The sequence below is a fragment of the Triticum aestivum genome, chromosome 2A (assembly GCF_018294505.1).
Source record: "Triticum aestivum cultivar Chinese Spring chromosome 2A, IWGSC CS RefSeq v2.1, whole genome shotgun sequence".
NCBI lineage: Eukaryota > Viridiplantae > Streptophyta > Magnoliopsida > Poales > Poaceae > Triticum > Triticum aestivum.
Genome location: NC_057797.1, coordinates 554,661,969 through 554,682,119, shown reverse-complemented (window position 1 = coordinate 554,682,119; position 20,151 = coordinate 554,661,969). Strand labels below are relative to the sequence as shown.

The window sequence follows — 20,151 nt, the reverse complement described above, 5'->3', positions numbered from 1 at the left end:
AGCAGCACCTGGGGGTGCCCCGAGGGGGGCACAACCCACCAGGCTCATATTCTCATGCTCGCCGCGCACCCACGAACACGCAGGCTGTGCTGCTCATGGCACGTGAGCTCCTGCGCTACCGCCCGGTCGATGACCTCTACAAGGACTGGTTGGACCGCATCGCCGAGCTCGTCAATGCTGCTGGAGGCTCTCCTGTACCATCCCTCTCGCTGCCTTGCCCACCTCCAGTCGCGGGCGATGTATCTCACGTAGCGCCTCCACCGCCTCCGCATCAAGACGGCGCCCTCGCGCCGAGACGCGCAGCTCACGGAGCACCACCGCCTCCTCCGCGTCAAGACGGTGTCCTCGCCCCAAGATGCGCGGTCCCATGGTGTGATCCACCGCGCCATGAGCCTGCGCATGAAGAAGGAAGCTGCCAAGAGGTTCCCCGGCCGCAAGAAAATGCTCCAGCGCTCCCGACGCCACGACAATACCGCGTGCCGCCTGTGGTGGCGGTGCGCGGATATCAAGGGCAGGCTCCGCCCCTGTAGAGGGCCCTGGTGGCCACTTCAGGCTGCCGCACCCTTGTTCCCGAGCTACGTAGCGTCGTCTGGCCAGGAAAGTTCAAGCCGGACCTGCCTCCTTGCTACGACGGCACCCCTGATCCTGCGGAGTTCCTGCAGCTCCACGAGCTGAGCATCGAGGCGGCCAACAGCGACAAGAAGGTCATGGTGAACTGGTTTCCCATGGCTCTCAAGGATGGCGCTCGCTCGTGGCTCCTGAACCAGCCCCCAGGCTTGATCTCCTCCTGGGGTGAGATGCGGGACCGCTTCGTCGCTAGCTTCCACGGCACTCGCGGCCGCCCTCCGGCCATGGGTGACCTGCGCCGCATTAAGCAACAGCCGGGAGAGACCATGCAGAAGTACATCTAGTGCTTCAACAACGTGCATCTCAAGATCCCCAAGGTGACGAACGAGGCCATCATCTCAGCATTTTCCGATGGTGTCTGCGACATCAAGATGAAGGAGGAGCTCGCTATCCACGAGGAGCTATGCACGACTCTAGAATAGTTCAACATAGCGACCAAATGCGCAAGAGCTGAGGAAGAGCGTCTTTCCCTCCTCGAGCTCCCTGCTGCCGACCAGAGGAGAAGAAGGGCAAGGTCAAGGATGTCAAGCGCAAGGGAGTGGCCGTACTCGTGGCAGAGCCAGACACCAAGCGCGGCCGGGACCTCCCCGAGTCGTTCAAGGGCGACCGTCCATTTTGCGCCTTCCACAATGTGCACAGCCACAACACCAACGATTGTCAAGAGCTCAGGGCCATTCGAGATGGACGCTTCGGTCGATGCCCTGAGCGTAACGAACGGGGCTACGACCGAGGAGGAGGACAAGGCGGAGGACGTTGGGACGACCGCGGCACCCGTCAGGAGTGGCGCAACCAGCCTCGCAAGGACCATTGGCAGGACCAGCCTCGTGAGGGCGCCTGGAGGGACCAGCCTCGCGAGGACTGTCCTCAGGGCAATCTTGGTCTCCCTCCACTGCCGCCACCACCAAGGAGGAACGATGACCACCATCAGGACGAGGGGGCTAGGGCTTCCAGGAGCCGCGCGCCATCGCTTGCATCTTGGGTGGTGCTCAGGCCCCGGCTTCCCAGCGCATCTTCAAGCAGTTCTCTCGCGAGGTGAATGCAGCCCTCCCCAAGCTCGAGGCCACGCACCCGCTCAGATGGTCCAAGTATGCTATCACCTTCAGCTCGGCGGACCAACTCAAATGCGCGGCGACCACCAGCGTCCTCCCGATGCTCTGTTCACCTGTCATCAGCAATGTCCAAGCACTACAAGGATATCCCCTATAAAGCAACATATATCCTACAATGTTTTTATTACGCATTGCAAAATTCAGGTTAGATACGGATATAAAGTATTATAGCATATGCGTTGTTGCTGCAGCAAGTAAAGCCCAATGCACTAACACAGCCTTTTGTCTAGCCGCCCAGCCCAAGTTGGCTTTCACAATTAATCTAGGTCGTTCCCTTTCCCCCGCCTCCCCTATTCATCTCCAGCCCTCCCACGCCGGCCGCCGCCACTCCTTTGCGCGGCTGCAACCTACCTGCATCCCAGCACGCCGCCCCTCACGACTCCCCTGCGACCCTCCGTCCCGGCGCGCCGTCCCTTGTCACCACCCCTGCGGCCCTGCATCCCGACGCGCGCCCCTCGTCACCGCTCCCCCTGCGACCAATGGTGGATCCAAGGTACGGCCATGAACAAGCACACACAACCGCATCCCTCATTCCACATATGTAAACCCTCGGAGTACCAATGCATCATCTGCATCTGTAGACTCGTTCGTCCTTCTCCGGTGCTCCTCCTCCTAATTGTTCTCCACTATTCAGGTGTCAACCATGTAAAACAATCCAGGCGGCCTCTTGCTGGTCCCTTCTTTGCATTCATTTAATCTCATTGCTCGAACGACGCCACAGGCCATCTTGGCTGAGGAGGGCATCCTTCCAATCTCACATTCCATGCCCGACCAAACTGCAATCCTGTGCAGTGGGGAAGGCGTACATCAAAGGCAGTTTGTAGCTGAATGGGCAGCCACTATTGTTGGTGAAATTGCCAGAGAGTAGAAATTATTGCAGACTGGTCGCATGTATGCAAGGAGCAAGAAGAGAGTAATTTTTTGCTTTTGAGGATTTTTATGTTGTGTTGTGCTACTGGAATCTGAGACGTACATCCTAGAGTTTTGTTTTAGGAGATACTGATGATGTGCTTTCTTTAGATTCAGACCTCTACTTGCTATATGATGAGAAAGTACGGCCTGGATTTCGTAATGTGGGATGCTGATGATGCGCGTTCTTTAGTTTCAAACATCTGAAGATACATATTACCTGGATGGCTAAGATTTGTAGGTGCTGTACAAGCAACTAAGTGATTCAATTCACCTAAGGCGTGGATGTAGTTCTGCACAGCGAACTCAAGCACCACTTCTAGTTTTGTTGGAAAGTGGATAAGTCCTTTTGGAGCATTACATGATTTGTTCAGTGCACTTCTCTATGTTCCTTACATGCCAAAGGTACAGGTTTTCTTACTTGGATCTGTTCTTTCAAATTTATGCTCACCCAGTGATCCACATCTTAAAAGCACAAACTACTATGTTCAAATGGAATTTCTGGATAGTGTTGTTGAAGACCTAGAGGTATATGCATCAGGAGGTCAAGGTGGCACTGTAGAAGTATTTATTTGAAAATACACGCGAGATAAAAAAATGATGCTAAGTTCCTGTTTCCTCAAAAAAAATTCTGCTTGGTTTGTTTCAATGTCGTTCTTTTGTTAAATAGATGTACTAAATAATTAAGAACATATTTGTTGCTTATTTTGAAATGTTCATGCATCTGGTGTATGGAGCTAGAACTTGCTTAGGAAGAGCTGTTATGTAATTAAGATCTGATTTTTGTAATTCGTTGACTGAATCCATGATACTAAATTGTATGTTGTCATATATATGTTATACATACACATTTAGTTACTAGGCACACATTGTGAGAAGATAAGTTCGGTCTCTATTAATCTTGTTAAGCACAAAATATGGCCTTGCATACATGTATCTCCGTTCTCATGTAATGGAATATATACTAAAGGAAAGACTCATGCTGTATGCCTCTGATTCATGGTAAAAGCGTGTAACCTCTTAACTGCTATGCTTCCTTTTCACATAATAGGAAAAGGTCTGTAGCAAAAAAAGGAAGCTCACTGAGCACATCATTACAAATTACCTGGCGAAAGGCCAGGCGATGAAGAGGATAATCAAGTTGAGAGCCCCAAATGTAGACGTATAATGGCTGAATGTGCTTCTCATCAGCGCTTTGGCTGCATCCCATGTCTCCAGGTGTGTAGGTATTGGCTTCATACAGTTCTATTTTATACACGTATGTACTGGACTGCAGATTTGATTTCTAGGACAATTTCTTATCACTCGCATTATATAGTGTACATATGCATGGTTGTCTGCCTCGCATTATATAGTGTAAAAATGATATAGACCAAAAGGAAAAACCAGTCACTTCTTTTGTGTTATCTAAAAGGAAAACCAGTCATCTCTTTTGTGTTATCTGTAGAGCATTTCAATGGATTTGTTGTATATCACCAAAAAAAATGCCCACCTTTTATGTGTTACACGAGCCAAAACACATCTTTCTACAGAAACATAGATATATGGTCCCTTCTAAATATTCCTTGGAATATTTTATTTGGAGTTTCCAGATTTATCATCCCATAGTGTCAATCTTTTTTCTTCTTCTGAATCCATGAAATAAAATAACCAGTTGCGAGATTTTCAAAATGTATTACACGTTCTCTAATTACTATTACATTACCACAGAAAGTTATTTGATTTTTTTAATAATGTTATGTTTCCAATATGTTGGAGTTTGATCGATGTACAAACAGAATTTTGATGTGTAGTTTCAGCAGCCTTACTTAGGACTATTCTCCTTTCATTTTCCATATGGAATGACTATAATAGCATTTATGAAGCTCTTGTAATTCCTTTACGATTCTTTCAATTTGATCCCATGATGACTTTGATTTTTTTTCTAACAGGCAGGAACTAAAGTACTCTTGAAGAGCCTGAAAATCAAAACAGAGACGTAGCTCTTTCTACAGTTGTAAGTTGTGAACCTAAATTTAAACTTGATGGTGCTGAACTTTCAAATGAATTCTGGGCAGTGTATGTCGATATGGATCTTGGTGCGAAGTCGCAAAAACTTAAGATTTGGTGCGAAGACGCAAAAACTGCTACTCTTGGTAATGCAGAAAAAAACAAAGATTGCATGGCCTTCAACCTTTGTATGTGACTAACATCCTTCATCTATCACTACATTAATCATGTCAATGCATTGTCTATTAACAGTTCATTTTGTTTTTTGTTCGTAGATTCAAAAGATAAATGGATGATTATATGGGTGCGTGGCAAGTATACTGATGGTGGTGGTGGTGGTGGTGGTGGTGGTGGTGGTGGTGATGATGATGATGATGATGATGATGATGTTGGATGCTTTCAATTTTAGTTTAGTTGTAGGGATGATGTTCCTCGGTTAAGTTTTAGTTAAGTTGCAGGGATGTTGATGCACGCTTTTGGTTTGAGTTTTGTTCTCAAGAAAATATTTAGATTATGCATCACATTTGGATGATGTTCCTCGTGTAATATCCGCTGTTGTAATCCAACAATTTTATCTAATATATGATTCTTCCTCGTGTGAGTATATTCTCTTGTTTTTGTTCACTTGAAATATATAATTATCACCATTACATGTAGCATTCATTTAATAGCTGGCAATATATATAAATTAATATTATTAACATTATATATGTACCAAGACTTGAAGCCTTTCTCTAAGCAATGGGATTTTGATTCTGTACATTAAGCAACAACATATAATAGTGTTGAACGAATCAGTTTTATGTGTCGAATTCTTGCAACGGTCCCTTTTACCAACGGTAGTATAAGCGTTGTAATATGCGTTAGCAACACTGGATAAGGCTACACATCCCAAACCGTTGGTAAAGAAACTAACAACGCATATATGGACTTTTAGATACGGAAACAAGCGTTGCTATAGGGGGGTTCATGTTGTAGTGAAGTCACCAAGACCCTCATCGACAGCGGCGCAAGGCTCAGCGTCTTGTCCGTCGAGACGTTCGACATCCTTCAAGTGCCATACGATCAGCTTCAGCCTACCAAGCCTTTCTCAGGAGTGACCGACGGCTCCACCACCCCGATAGGGCAAGTTCGTCTCCCTGTCACCTTCGGTCAGCGTGACAACTACCACACCGAGCTCGTCGACTTCGACGTCGCCCACATCCGTTTGTCGTACAATGCCATCCTCGGGTACCCAGCGTTAGCCAAATTCATGGTAGTGACCCACCATGGCTACAATGTCCTCAAGATGCCGGGAAGTGGCAGAATCATCACAGTCCCCTACGAAGAAAGAGATGCCCCTCGAGCGCGCCTTCCAAGCTGCAGCAATCAAAGATCTTGACAGCATAGGTGCGCAGTACCCTCCTAAGGTCAACCCCAAGAAGAAGAAGAAGCTACTCCGCACTAGGCCTCAGGGGAACGGCGCCTCTAGCGGTGCCAGCTCAGGATCGGTGCCCGCGCCTGGGGCGCCTCCCTCCCTCGCATAGGAAGGTGCGCCCGACGCCCTCCTCAGGCAGGACTCGAGGGCTCTCCTCTGGAGGGCCTCTGACCTGGCCAACATCACGAGGGAGGCGCTCGGGCACCACACGGAGGCGTGCTTCGCGACACGTTTCCCTCAAGAGGGCACCGGGCAAGGAGCGCCCAGCGCTCAGGAGTTCATCGTCAAGGCAACCCAGGAGCTTCAGGAAGCAAGGGCAATACGCGGCGACTGCCGCCCACCTGGTGTAGCTCCCCACCCGGGCGAGGGTGGCGAGCTGCGCGTCTGCGTTGACATCCCAGGGCTCAACAGGGCTGCATCTCAGGAGCATTTTTGGCCTTCGCGTGCTGGCTAGTGTGAGGGTCCACCTCACAGCTACGTGCCCATGTCGTTCGGCCTGCCAAGCGTGGCAGCCGCCTTCCAGTGCAATCTACGAAGCATCCTGCAACCCAGGAAGCCATGCATCACGCGGTCCTGCCGGAGATGGAGAGGGTCCTCAGGAGGCCACCTGAGGCCCCAGAGCCTCCCAAGGCTCAGTGTCAGTGTCAAAACCGGCGGATCTCGGGTAGGGGGTCCCGAACTGTGCGTCTAAGGTGGATGGTAACAGGAGGCAGGGGACATGATGTGTTACCTAGGTTCGGGCCCTCTTGATGGAGGTAAAACCCTACGTCCTGCTTGATTTATTCTTGATTATATGAGTATTACAAGAGTAGATCTACCACGAGATCGGAGAGGCTAAACCCTAGAAGCTAGCCTATGGTATGATTGTATATTGTCCTATGGACTAAAACCCTCCGGTTTATATAGACACTGGAGGGGGCTAGGGTTACACAAGGTCGGTTACAAAGGAGGAGATATCCATATCCGTACTGCCTAGCTTGCCATCCATGCCAAGTAGAGTCCCATCTGGACACAAGACGAAGTCTTCAATCTTGTATCTTCATAGTCCAATAGTCCGGCCATAGGATATAGTCTGGCTGTCCGGAGACCCCCTAATCCAGGATTCCCTCAGTAGCCCCTGAACCAGGCTTCAATGACGATGAGTCCGGCGCGCAGTGTTGTCTTCAGCATTGCAAGGCGGGTTCCTCCTCCGATTATACCACAGAAGAATTTGAATACAAGGATAGTGTCCGACCCTGCAAAATAAGTTCCACATACCACCGTAGAGAGAATAATATTTCCACAAATCTAATCTGCTGACACGTTTTGGCAACATGACATCATGCCATGGCCCGGCATTCATTTGAACCGTTTTTCTTTAACCAGCCCTGCACATAATGCGAGGCAGTCTCTTGACACGTCTTGTCAAAGTAGAAATCGTGTCCCCCTTATTACGGGATTCTCTTCAATACAGGCGTGGGTAACCCAACCGTGCCATCAATTACGACACTTGGGGGATAAGCGAGTTTTACCAGGCTAGTGGGGGCGCATAGTTTCAGCCACCGTTATAAAGGGATAAAGTTTAACCTTTTTCTACCCATGCCTTCTTCCTCCTTGCTCATCCATTATTGTGCACTCGAGCTCCAACAAGCAAGTGCACATCCTTCTCCTCAACCTTCTCCAAACATGTCCAGAGCGGGAGGCAAGTGGATGGCTTCCTCTGTCACGGAGGGACACATCAAAAAGCTGCGCGGAGCCGGATACTTAGCCGCAAATATCACGCATCGGCTGCCCGCCGCAGGGCAGATCGTCCCTACCCCGGAACCTCATGAGAGGGTAGTCTTCCTCCACCACTTCCTCCGCGGACTGGGGTTTCCCCTCCATCCATTCGTCTTCGGTCTTATGTTCTACTACGGGCTGGACTTTCATGATCTTGCCCCAAACTTCATCCTCAACATTTCGGCGTTCATCGTCGTGTGTGAGGCTTTCCTCCACATCCGGCCCCACTTCGGCCTGTGGCTAAAGACCTCCAACATCAAGCCAAAGGTGGTGGGATGCCAACAAGCGGAATGCGGCGGAGCCATGGTGGGCAAGATGCCCAATGTTATATGGATTGAAGGCTCCTTCGTGGAGACCATAAAGGGGTGGCAATCGGTGTGGTTCTACATCACCGAGCCGTGCGACACCAACTGGGTGGTGGCCCCCGAGTTTCGATCCGGAATCCCCACACGGCTCACCTCCTGGAAAGAGAAGGACCTATCCTGTGGTGCACCGGTGGAGCTAGACGGACTCCAGAAATGTATCCGGAATATGGCAAGCAAGAAGCTCAAGCTTGTCAACATAGTCCAGGTCATGCTCTTCCGCTGGATCCTCCCGTGCCAACAACGGGATTTCAATTTATGGGAGTTCGACCCAGCCCGGCACCAGACTCTAAGCTAGCTCTTCGACACGATGCATAAAGATGTCTGGAGGGTGTTGTTCAAGGGCGCCGAGGTCCCTCCCTCTCTCACCGAGGATCGCGGGCTAAGCGCAAAGCGACCTGCGAATCCGGTAAGTTTTGTTAATCTGGTAGGATTTTTACTTCCCATAGCTTAACCATGTGCAGGGTCTGAGCTCCCATGCCTTTGACAGGACTGGATGGGGGCATCGGAGAAGATCAACTGTCTGGCCCCTCTGCCCGAAGACACTGTGGATGCTCTCCTGACGGAGATGCTGACTTCGGCTCCTTACAAGGTGCCGGAGAAGACCAAGAAGAAGGCCAAGGGAACTCGAAAGAGTTCCCGGTGCCAGGTGGTATCGGACTCATCGTCCGATGACTCTGCGACGCACTGCTCCCACGAAGACGAGGAGGAAGATGAAGATGCTCCCCCTCCAGCCGGGGGAAACTAGAAAAGGAAGGCCGCCCCAACCGGGGGGGGGGGCGAAGGGTCCAAGAAGGGAAGGACTCTCCTTTCGGACTGCCCCACCGCTGCCGAAGACGAAGATGAGTGGCTGCTCAGGGCCAAGCCCCTGGCGAAGTAGTAAGTATTCAGATACCAGAGTAACTCATAGCATACCTTTCTGGCACTGCTTCTCCTAACGCCGAATATGATTATGTAGACTTCCCCAAGCCCGTATCGACGTATCTTCGTTGGACGGCTCCTTGGACTCATCGGATATGGATAGCGATCCACTTCCGACTGCCACCTCCCCTTGCCCTACGGACAATGCCGAGGTACTGTCTCAAGAGGCACCGGGTCGAGGGGAGACAGTCCCGGAGGCGCCTCAAGGCGACCTTCCAGACTCCGGGAGCAGAGGGGGTAAGGCTCCCGAGGGCTCTGAGTTCGGCCTTCAGCCGAACACTGCGTCGGAACCTCCAGTGGTTCCGGACTCGGGCAGGCGGCCTCCTTCCAAAAGGGGCAAGACGCCCGTGCCGGTGACCTCTGACCATCCAAAGGCACCGGACAATCTGCTGGGAGCGCTTCGTAGCGCTTCCATCGATGAAGAGCACCACACTATTATGAGTGCGGTGATCCAGAAGGTTCAGTCCGCGAAGAGCGGACTGACTGAAGCCTGTGCCAGCCTTCTAATAGGCTTTGAGGCAAGTATTTGAAATATAGGAAAATTATTACCGCATAGACAGTAGCCCCTGATGCTCTATTTGGTGTTCACAAAGAAAAGCTGAAAAGAGGATCAAATAATATCTGCAGGAGTCTAATACTAGTATGTCTGTATGCGTATGCAGGCTTCGCTGCTAACCTCTGCCGCACTGACTGCGGAGATCTCCGCACTAAAGCAGGACCTCGAGGGGTCTGAGAAAGAGCTCGGCCTTGCTAAGAGGCAGCTCGAGGAGAACAAAGGTAAGTTATACCTAGTCTATAGATATGTATATATACAAAAAGTATGCGATTGCAAAATGACAGGATCATCTTTAATTTGCCAGGGGCCACAACCGAAGTGGCATCCTTGAAGCAAGCGCTATCCGAGGCTGAAAACAAAACGGCCCAGGAATCCACCGAGCGGGAAAAACAAGCGGCACGGGTGGGCGAGGTGCAGCAAGAGCTCCACGCTCTCATGACGAAGCACGTGGCGTTGGAGCTTGACTTGAAGACGCGAGAGTCTGAGCTTGCTGCGGCCCTTGAGAGTGCAAAGAGTGCCAAGGCTGAAGCCCAAAAGGCCCTCCAGGAGATTGATTTGATGAAGAAGATAGCGGCGGGTAAGGCATTCAATATGCAAAGCAAGCATGTGAAAGTAAATTACTTGTTACTTACCCAAGTCCGGAGCTCTCTAGGAGCATTCGCAGATTTCCCACGCAGCGTGTCGGATGCCGCACAGTTTTACCAGGCCGAGGAGGGAAGCTCAACGGAGAAGCTATTCTGGTTTCAGTATACTGGGACCGAACACCCGATGCCTCTGAGCGACCAGCTGAAGCAACTGGTCGAGCTGCACAAGGCGGTCGAACAGGCCATGAAGGGCTTTATAGTCCGGATGTGGCCTGGCGACGCAATTCCCAACAGCTACTTCGGCCTGGTGAGGCAGCTTGTGGATGCCTGCCCACGGCTGGAAGTCATCAAGCGGTCCGTCGGCATCGAAGGTGCACGCCGGGCTTTCGCATGTGCGAAGGTGAACTGGGCCAAGATGGACGCCGTGAAGCTAGTGAGGGAAGGGCCGCCGCAGGGCAAGGAGCATCGCCATCCCGAGATGTACTATGAGGGTGTCCTGAAGGGTGCCCGTCTTGTAGCGGACAAGTGTGCGAAAGATGTAGTATTTGAATAAACTTGCTCATGTAATCCTGTATTATGAAAACTTGTTCATATGCGCTATGCAACGCTTGTTTGAATTTAAAATATTACCTTCTGTTTGGCTGTTTATCAAATCTGAGAGATGGCTAGTCGTTGGCTTCTGCCCCCACGCTACGAGTGCTGGGGTGTTCGGGATAAACCTGAGCACTCTTGTTCCCATTTTTGGGTCCTTCGAGGGAGGTGCTCAGCACAACGAACAAGGAAATCAGACTATAATGCGTTATCACTCTCACTTAGCCATAGATTCTATAATATTAAATTTCGGCGAAGCCCCTAGTATTCGGAAGGCTGAATTCGGGGCGCTATAGACGCCTTAAGCCGGATAGGGCCGACTCCTCGCTCTAAGCGGCATAAGTCTTTAGGGACTTGAAACCTCTCGAACATCGACCAGTCTCTCGCCTTATCATGACAGTTAGTTTTAGCTTTCTCTATTGAGGTGCTTAGCCCAGCAGAACCTGGGCACAATCGCAGTAGTTCTCCAAGTGCTACCTTAGCCGATATAGCGGAACATAAGGTACCAAAACATGGGAGCCGGGCAAACCCAACTATTGACCCAAGACATGATTTGGAGTTGATGCATATAATGCTATAAGTTCGGGGTGCCGCATAGTCGAAAGTGTTCGGACATCTCACGCCGTATTATGGGGTATGCTTAAGCGCCTAGCGTATTGGCCGTACTAGAGTGTACGGGTGCTAGATGTAATGAATGAATATATATATATATATATATATATATATAAAGGAAGAATGCAATAATAGTCTTAATGCTATGCATTGTTTATTCAAAAAGGTGCGTTAAAGCAGAATGATACAAGTAGTGCGATAAGCAAAAAGTAGGACTATTTGACATGTCCCTTCGAAGGGCAAGCTGAGGAATAGTATTAAAGCAAGTATTTCACTCGTTATCGTAATCCACCTGGGAGTTCCGTGATGTGACGTAGCTTTCTGCCTCCTTGGTTGCTGCATCATGTGTTCGGCAATCATGCTGCCGGACAGGGTTTCCAGAGATTAAAGTGCTGAAAGAGAAAAATAACAAAGCGGGAAGCCCCTCGTGCGGTTTAAGCCGCGTCTTGGAGTGTGTAGTAGTCATGCCCCCTCCCCATCTCTGCCCATGGTATTTTTAATGCGTAATTATGTACGCGTGGCACGGATTTCGTCGTTTGGCTGGGACCGGGGTGGGGGCCGCATTGCTATGCGAGCTCGGAACGTGCCAGGCGGTCCTGTTGCTGGTTACTCTGGGCGCGCTTGAAGGTGTATGGGTCCTTAATCGCCGAACTAGTGGATTGCCTTAAGAGGCCGCTTTGCGCTTCTGCTGCGAGGGCCGCAGTGTGCTCCTCCGTGCGGAGAGAGCGCTCTGTGTTTCCATTGACTGTGATGACCCCCCGAGGTCCTGGCATCTTAAGCTTGAGATATGCATAATGCGGTACCGCATTGAATCTCGCAAATGCGGTTCGCCCGAGCAGTGCATGGTAGCCACTGAGGAACGGGACTATATCGAAGATTAGCACTTCGCTTCAGAAGTTATCCGAGGATCCGAAGACCACTTCCAGTGTGACTGAGCATGTGCAATGGGCCTCTACACCTGGTCTGACACCTTTGAAGGTCGTTTTTGTGGGTTTGATCCTTGAGGGGTCTATACCCATTTTGCGCACTGTGTCCTGATAAAGCAGGTTCAGGCTGCTCCCGCCATCCATAAGGACTCGAGTGAGGTGAAATCCGTCAATGATTGGGTCTAGGACCAGTGCAGGGAATCTGCCATGACGGATACTAGTGGGGTGGTCCCTGCGATCGAAGGTGATCGGACAGGAGGACCATGGGTTGAACTTTGGGGCGACTGGCTCCAATGCATATACGTCCCTGAGCGCACGCTTCCACTCCCTCTTGGGGATGTGGGTTGCGTATATCATGTTCACCGTCCGCACTTGTGGGGGGAACCTCTTTTGTCCTCCGGTGTTCGGCTGCCGGGGCTCCTCCTCGTCATCGCTATGTGACTCCTTATCTTTGTTTTCGGCATTTAACTTGCGGCCTGCTTGAACACCCAGCAATCCCTGTTGGTGTGGTTGGCTGGCTTGTCGGGGGTGCCGTGTATTTGACACGAGCGATCGAGTATACAGTCCAAACTGGACGGGCCCGGAGTGCTTCTTTTGAATGGCTTTTTCTGCTGACCGGGTTTAGAGCCTTTGAATCAGGCATTGACTGTCGTATCCTCGGTATTGTTACTGTTAATGCGGCGCTTATGTTTGTTGCGATGTGACCTGCCGTTGCCGTCCTTGGTATCCGAAGTACCATGGTTCTTTGATATGTTATTGCTGCAAGCCAACCAGCTGTCCTCTCCCGCACAAAAGCGGGTCATGAGTGTCGTGAGGGCTGCCACAGATTTCGGCTTTTCCTGGCCAAGGTGCTTAAAAGCTGCTAGGGCTTCTGCATCCGGACAGTCGACGATTTGATTTTTCTTTGTTACGAAACTTGTCCAGAATTTCCTGGCCGATTCCTCTGGCTGCTGAATTATGTGGCTCAAGTCATCGGCATCTGGTGGTCGCACATAAGTGCACTGAAAGTTGTCGAGGAATGTGGCTTCCAGATCTTCCTAATAGCCAATGGACTCTGCTGGCAAGTTGTTGAGCCAATGCCGAGCTGGTCCTTTGAGTTTGAGTGGGAGGTATTTGATGGCATGTAGGTCATCACCGCAGGCCATGTGGATGTGCAGGAGGAAATCCTTGATCCATACCGCATGATCTGTTGTGCCATCGTATGCTTCTATATTTATGGGTTTGAAACCCTCTGGGATTTGATGATCCATTACTTCGTCTGTGAAGCATAAGGGGTGTGCGGCGCCTCTGTACTGGGCTATATCGCAACGCAGCTCAAGTGAGTCTTGCCCGCTGTGTTCAGCCCGGCCGGACTTACTTTTACTGTATCCGGCGTGACGATTATCGTCTCGCATAGTGGCGTGCCCTCGTGATCCGTAGATCGATCTTGCATGTTTTGCTTTGTCCTCCAATATGTCTCACAGGTCTGGCGTATTTCCCCTTGCCTTTTTATTTGAATGGCGTCGGGGTGTGGGCTGAGCCTTTGGATGGAATGCCTCTCTATCGCGGCCACGAGGTGGCCGATCAGCCGCGTCATACGTTGGGGATGTAGGTTCGGTGCTTCCTCCTCCAGTCGGGGTAGCAACCTGCATTTTGGGTAACTCTTGGAGGGGCGTTCGAGTTTATATTCCTCGGCCGCCAGGACTTCAGTCCATCTGTCAGCTAGCAAATCTTGATCAGCTTGAAGCTGCTGCTGCTTTTTCTTAAGGCTATTTGACGTGGCTATAAGCCGGTGCTTGAAGCGCTCTTGCTCGACAGGATCCTCTGGCACGACGAATTCGTCATCGTCGAGGCTTGCCTCGTCTTCGGAGGGAGGCATGTAATTATCATCCTTTGCCTCTCCATCTGCCGCTCTCTCGGGAGGGCTGGCTTCTCCATCCTCCTGCTCTAAATCTTGCTGGAGGGGATTGTTGTTGTCTTCGGCACTGTCTGGAGTGCTATTATCTCCGGTACCGGTATCACCGCTTCTGCCTTGGCGAGACTTAGAGCGGCGCCGATGACGCCGGCGCTTGGGTTGCTTCTTGGAGGGGTCATCCTCCGCGGTCCCGTCGCCATTGCCTTCTTTGGGTGTGTCCACCATGTATATGTCATATGATGAGGTGGCTGTCCAGTGCCCTGTGGGCAGTGGTTCCTCTTCGCCTCCTGCATCGTCGTCCATACCATCGATGTCTTCGGAGTCGAAGTCGAGCATGTCAGTTAAGTCATCGACAGTGGCTACTAAGTCGGTGGTGGGTGGGCGGTGAATTTCTTCGTCATCCGCATCCCAATCCTGCTGGACGTAGTTCAGCCAGGACTCTCCTGACAAGGAGAGAGACCTTAATGAGTTCAGTAAACTCCATGATCGGCGCCCAATCGAATTCGATAGGAACGGGCGCAGGAGGTTCGGAGTCCGTGGCCGGAGAAGGATCTGGAAGTTTGGCCACACGGATCTCGTGAAGGGTAAGGTCGATATTCGGCTCGATCACCGCTGAGGATAAGGCCTCCGTGGCGGGGTCTATCCACCCGTCCATGGATGGCACAACTGGCTCCGAATTGAGGGTCGGAGCGGCTGCCAGTGCGCTCTCTGAACACTGTCTGATGGTAGAGCTAAATCGTACTCATCGTGACCGCGTAGCGCACAAGGTAGGGGCTCAAATCTGTCGAAGATCAAGTCTCCGCGGATATCGGTCGTGTAGTTTAAGCTTCCAAACCTGACCTGGTGGCCAGGGGCGTAACTTTCGATCTGCTCCAGATGGCCAAGCGAGTTGGCCCACAGTGCGAAGCCGCCGAACACAAAGATCTGTCCGGGGAGAAAGGTCTCACACTGGACTGCATCGCTATCGATGATCGTAGGAGCCATCAAGCCTAACGGCGACGACAAAGAGGAACTCTCAATGAAAGCACCAATGTCGGTGTCAAAACCGGTGGATCTCGGGTAGGGGGTCCCGAACTGTGTGTCTAAGGCGGATGGTAATAGGAGGCAGGGGACACGATGTTTTACCCAAGTTCGGGCCCTCTTGATGGATCTAAAACCCTACGTCCTGCTTGATTTATTCTTGATGATATGAGTATTACAAGAGTTTATCTACCACGAGATCGGAGAGGCTAAACCCTAGAAGCTAGCCTATGGTATGATTGTATATTGTCCTATGGACTAAAACCCTCCGGTTTATATAAACACCGGAGGGGGCTAGGGTTATACAAGGTCGGTTACAAAGGAGGAGATATCCATATCCGTACTGCCTAGCTTGCCTTCCACGCCAAGTAGAGTCCCATCCGGACATGAGACGAAGTCTTCAATCTTGTATCTTCATAGTCCAATAGTTCGGCCACAGGATATAGTCTAGCTGTCCGGAGACCCCCTAATCCAGGACTCCCTCACTCAGGGTCTCGACGACTCGTGAGGAGTGGCTTCTTCAATGTGCACCTTCAGCTACCCCAACGCTCCTTCGAGAATGAAACCATGTGACATTTTCCAAGTTCATTCAGCTGGGAGCACAACTCGGGCTGCATTATTCCCAGGTCGCATTGGCCTGTCCCTGCGGCGTGTATCCTCTTGCATCTTTAGTTTACCCTGCTGGGGATGCCCCTCGGCCTACATCATCCCCAGGCCGCTCGGGTCCGACCCAGTGGCATGTGTCGTTCTTGCATTTACCTAAGCTAGTTTTCTCTCCATGCATGAGTTATTTATGGTCACTACCTGCTTGATTGTCACCCACCATGGGAGTCACGCGTCGATCGTCTTTCTTCAGGATCCTTCACATAAGAAGGCTAGGCACGGTGTCTATGCGCGGGTCCGTCCCTGCAGCCTCGATAAATCCAACGGCCGAGCTCTGTCTGGCGGGCCGGTCCCGTTCACGTCACATCCTAGGGTCGTTGGTGCTTGGACTTCTCATGCCATAGCCTCAGGAGATTTGTTCGGCGCAGGTTGTCTAACCATCTCGCAGGACCACTGCAGTCAACAAGAACCAAGAACAGGGGCAACCGCCTTGAGGCAGGGCCTTGTGAGTCCCGCTCTGGCTCACGAGTGCCCAGAAACACCTCTTCTAGCCTGCCGTGCAAGTCACGTGTCAGGGCGGGGCTGTACACGCCCCGGGGGCTCCACTCAAAGGGAGCCCTCACCCACGCACCAGTGGAAGCACCATGCTCCGCACTGGCAGTCGACACTGCCGAGGAGTGGCTATGCCCATGCAAGTGCGGAAGCGCTATGCTCCGTGCTGGTGATAAACAACTGAGGGCGTCCCCAGGGCCGTATCTGTTGGGGAACGTAGTAATTTCAAAAATTTCCTACGCACACGCAAGATCATGGTGATGCATAGCAACGAGAGGGAAGAGTATCATCCACGTACCCTCGTAGACCGTAAGCGGAAGCGTTATGAGAACACGGTTGATGTAGTTGAACGTCTTCATGATCCGACCGATCCAAGTACCAAACACACGGCACCTCCGAGTTCAGCACACGTTCAGCACGACGGCGTGTTGATGGTGATGATGTTGCTACCGACGCAGGGCTTCGCCTAAGCACCGCTACAATGTGATCGAGGTGGATTATGGTGGAGGGGGCACCGCACACGGCTTGGAACAATCAACTTGTTTGTCTTGGGGTGCCCCGCTATCCCCGTATATAAAGGAGCAAGGGGAGGTCGGCTGACCTCTATAGGCACACCAAAGGAGGGAGGAATCCTCCTCCTAGTAGGACTAGGATTCCTCCTTTCCTAGTCCTACTAGTAGGGGAAAGGAAGGAGAGGGGGGAGAAGGAAAGAGGGGGTGCACCCCTCCGCTAGTTCAATTCGGACTAGGCCCATGGGGGGCGCGCGGCCTGCCCTCGTGGCTTCTCCTCTTTTTCCTTTAAAACCCACTAAGGCCTATATGTACTCCCGTATTCCTGTAACTCCCCGGTACTCCAAAAAATACTCGAATCACTCGGAACCTTTCCAATGTCCGAATATAGTCGTCCAATATATCAATATTTACGTCTCGACCATTTTGAGACTCATCGTCATGTCCCCGATCTTATCCGAGACTCCGAACTACCTTCGGTACATCAAATCACACAAACTCATAATACCGATCGTCACAGAACTTTAAGCGTGCGGACCCTGCGTGTTCGAGAACTATGTAGACATGACCGAGACATGTCTCCGGTCAATAACCAATAGCGGAACCTGGAAGCTCATATTGGTTCCTATATATTCTACGAAGATCTTTATCGGTCAAACCGCATAACACTATGTCGGTGTTCTAGGAACGGGGGTCCCCAGACTTGCCTGCCTGCGGCCTGCTGCGTGGCTCAAGTGGGAGCCCAGCGCGGCCCATCTTCATCAGCTCAAGCTCAAGACCCTCGCGAGGGGCCAAGCCTCGCGGGGCGGATGACCGGAAGCTTCCTCAGAGGCAGCCTCATCAGGCAGGCTCACGAGGAGGCAGAGAGATCAAGGCAGGGGTACCTCACGAGGAGCCCGTGACGCAAGCCATGATGATCGAGACCAGGTGGGCACTGGCCTGTGTAGTGTCCTTGTTTCCCCTTTGGTGCAAAGGGGGCAAGCACAGGCCAAGGCACCGGGCAAAGGTTACCATTCCAGTGCAACGAGACCAAGACCAGCAGAGCGGTAGGACGGAGGTCACCGTGGAGCCCAAGACAGCGTCATCACCACTGCTTTTGGCAGCCGAAGACCACCTTTGGTCAGGATAACTTGTACTAGATGTTCCCCTTCAAAATGGGGAATTGTTGGCGCCCTTCCCGCTCATTATTTGGGGAGAGGCCCAGGGCCTCTATAAATAGAGCTAGCCACCATAGAATGGAGGAGAGAGAAGGAGGGACCGAAAAAGAGAGATAGAGAGAAAGAGAGAGGCGACTGAACTCGCCCAAGCAGTTCATCGCACCAGCTCAAGAACACCTCTCGCGAGGCTGTTCTTCCCTTGTACAGTTCATCATCAGCCCCTGAGGCAATCCACCACACCACACAGTGGAGTAGGGTATTACACCACAACGGTGGCCCGAACCAGTATAAACCTTGTGTCCCTCGTGTTGTTCGTTGTTTCCAGCTCAAATCACGCGAGGAGAATGGACGTAGATCGGTAGGGGAGAGTTCTCCGTGCGCACTCCAGTGTTCGAACCTCAAGGGTCTACCGGAACCCGAAATCCGACATTTGGCGTGCCAGGTAGTGGTGCGCCGGAATCTTTCTTCCGCTGTTCGCGTACGATCTTCCGTCGTGTCCATGGCTGACGCTCGTCGGGCTCGCGCCGAGCGCCGGGCTGCTCTCGCCACCCGCGTCGCCCAGACGGCGCCCGTCGGCGGACGTCCTCGTCGTTCCCCGTCTCCTGCCGCCAACGCCGCCACCGACCCGATGGGGAACGAGCAGTAGGCCTCTTCCCAGCATCCTTCGGTACGGCGGGAGGGCCGCACCGCCACACCGTCGCTGACTCTAGCTGCTTCGTCGTCCCACGGCCGTCGCGCCCCCATGGACGCGCACGCCGCGCTGCTCCTGGCAAGAGAGCTATTGCACTACCGCCCCGTCGACGACCACTACAAGGACGGGCTCACCCGCATCACCGAGCTCGTCAGCGCCGCAGGGGGCTCCCCCTTGTCGTCCCTCTCGCTGCCTCACCCTCCATTCCGCACAGGAGGCGGGGATCAGGAGGCGCCTCCACCACCTCCTCCCCAAGAAGGCGCCCTGGCTCCAAGGCGCGTAGCCCTAGGGCGAGACCCTCCGTGTTCGGCGCGTGTGCAGCAAGAAAGGAGCTGCCAAGAGATCCCTCGTCCCCAAGAAGGTGCTCGCGCGCTCCCAGCGCCGGTGCGCCAAGATTGCGTCCCTGCACCTCCACGCCAAGACCCCGCGCTGCTCCAAGCGGTGGTGTGCGGTAATCCCCAGGAACAAGCCCAGCACCACCAAAAGGCACCGGTGGCCACGGCAGGCTGCCGCGGCCTCACCCCCGAGCTACGCGGCATCACCTGGCCAGGCAAATTCAAGCCTGACCTGCCCCCTCGTTACGATGGCACGACGGACCCCACAGAGTTCCTACAGCTCTACGAGCTATGCATCAAAGCCGCCAACGGAGACGAAAGGGTCATGGCGAACTAGTTGCCTATGGCGCTCAAGGACGGGGCCCGCACCTGGCTCCTGAACCTAGCTCCTGGCACGATCTCCTCCTGGGATGAGATGCGCACTCGCTTCGTCGCCAACTTCCAGGGCACTCGCGACCGGCCCCCGGCCATGAGCGATCTGCGTCGCATCGAGCAGCAGCAAGGGGAAACCCTATAGAAATACATCCAACGCTTCAACAACGCTCGCCTCAAGATCCCCAAGGTGACTGAAGAAGCCATCATCTCGGCCTTCTCCGATGGCGTACGCGACATCAAGATGAAGGAGGAGCTAGCAATCCATGAAGACCTGTGCACATCCCTGGAGCTGTTCCACTTGGCAACCAAGTGCGCCAGGGCTGAGGAAGGGTGCCTTTCCCTCCTCGAACTCCCGGCCGCTGACCCAGAAGAGAAGAAGCCCAAGGCCAAGGACATGAAGTGCAAGGGGGCTGCCCTACTTGCAGTGGAGCCAGACACCAAGCGAGGCAGGGATCAGCCTGAGTCATCTAAGGGCAGCCAGTACTACGTGTACCACGACCTCCACACCCACAACACCAACGAATGTCAAGAGCTCAGGGCCATGAGAGATGGACGTGTCGGCCGACGCCCCGAGCGCAACGACAGGGGCTATGGCCGAGGAGGAGGAAGAGGTGGCGGACGATGGGAAGACCGTGGCCCTCGCCAAGGGTGGCG

General features: G+C 52.5%; 1 long non-coding RNA gene across 1 annotated transcript; it reads left to right on the top strand.

Annotated features, from left to right (window-relative positions):
• The first annotated feature begins 2,011 nt into the window (after window positions 1-2,011).
• Window positions 2,012-5,238, top strand: LOC123185546 (uncharacterized). Its single transcript, XR_006493429.1, has 5 exons — window positions 2,012-2,229; window positions 2,371-3,050; window positions 3,697-3,863; window positions 4,577-4,822; window positions 4,910-5,238. It is a non-coding gene; the product is annotated as an uncharacterized lncRNA (long non-coding RNA).
• Window positions 5,239-20,151: the final 14,913 nt, after the last annotated feature.